The following is a 1,121-nucleotide window of genomic DNA, read 5'->3' as shown; positions in this document are numbered from 1 at the left end:
TTCCCTGACCCGGGGTCGAACCCAGGACCCCTGCATTGGGAGTGCAGAGTCTTAGCCACTGGACCACCAGGGAAGTCCCACCAAGGGGTTTTTAATTAGTTATGCAAAAGTCAGCTTCTCACTGAGTTTGCAAAATAAGCACAGCTGTTCCAAGTATGCTTTTTTTTTTTTGGCTGTGTTGGGTCTTCATTGCTGTGTGCGGGCTTTCTTTAGCTGTGGCGAGCAGGGATTACTCTTCCTTGCAGTGCACGGGTTTCTCACTGCGGTTGCTTCTCTTGTCGCAAAGCACGGGCTCTAGGTGCGTGGGCTTCAGTAGTTGGAGCATGCAGGCTCAGTAGTTGTGGCTCACGGGCTTAGTTGCTCCACGGCATGTGGGATCTTCCCGGACCAGGGCTCAAACCCATGTCCCCTGCGTTGGCAGGAGGATTCTTAACAACTGTGCCACCAGGGAAGTCCCTTGACTATAGTTTTTTATTCTTTAACTATATTACTGGATTCTACCTCTTAATCTTTCACGAAGAAGTCCTGCTTCAATATCCGTAGATTAAATTAGTCTGTGAATTTCTTTTTGTTGCTTTGTCAGGTTTTGATATTTATCTTAGTCAACTCAGGCTGCTATAACAAAACACTGGGGTGGCTTTAACAACAGAAACTTATGTCTCACAGTTCTGGAGGCTGAGAAGTCTAAGATCAAAGTCCCAGCAATGTGCTTTCTGGTTAGGGTCTAATTCCTGGCTTACAGATGGTCATCTTCTGGCTGTCTTAACATAGCAAAGAGAAAGGGAGATGTCTCTCAGGACACTTTTTATAAGGACACTAATCCCATCATGGGGGCTCCATCCTCATGACCTCATCCAAACCTAACCACCTCCCAGTTGGAAGGCCCCACGTCCCAATACCATCACATTGGGAGTTAGGGCTTCAACATATGAATTTGGGGGGAGGACACAATACAATCCGTATCAATATTAATACCCTTCCAGAAAACAATCACTGGGCAGTTTCCTTCTTTCTTTTTGCTCTGGAAGAGTTTGGTGAGCTTTGGAATTACCTGTCACTTGTAGATTTGAAAGAACCATGGGGTTGTCTTGGACACCTTCCTCAGCTACCTCCATAGTTAT

General features: G+C 46.1%; 1 non-coding gene across 1 annotated transcript; it reads right to left on the bottom strand.

Annotated features, from left to right (window-relative positions):
* TRNAG-CCC (transfer RNA glycine (anticodon CCC)) lies at nt 1-73 on the bottom strand. Its single transcript has one exon. It is a non-coding gene; the product is annotated as a tRNA-Gly (tRNA).
* Between the last annotated feature and the right edge of the window lie 1,048 nt (nt 74-1,121).

Source organism: Lipotes vexillifer, unplaced genomic scaffold (genome assembly GCF_000442215.2).
Source record: "Lipotes vexillifer unplaced genomic scaffold, Lipotes_vexillifer_v1.1 scaffold397, whole genome shotgun sequence".
NCBI classification, from domain to species: domain Eukaryota; kingdom Metazoa; phylum Chordata; class Mammalia; order Artiodactyla; family Lipotidae; genus Lipotes; species Lipotes vexillifer.
This window is presented reverse-complemented; position numbering and strand designations above follow the sequence as displayed.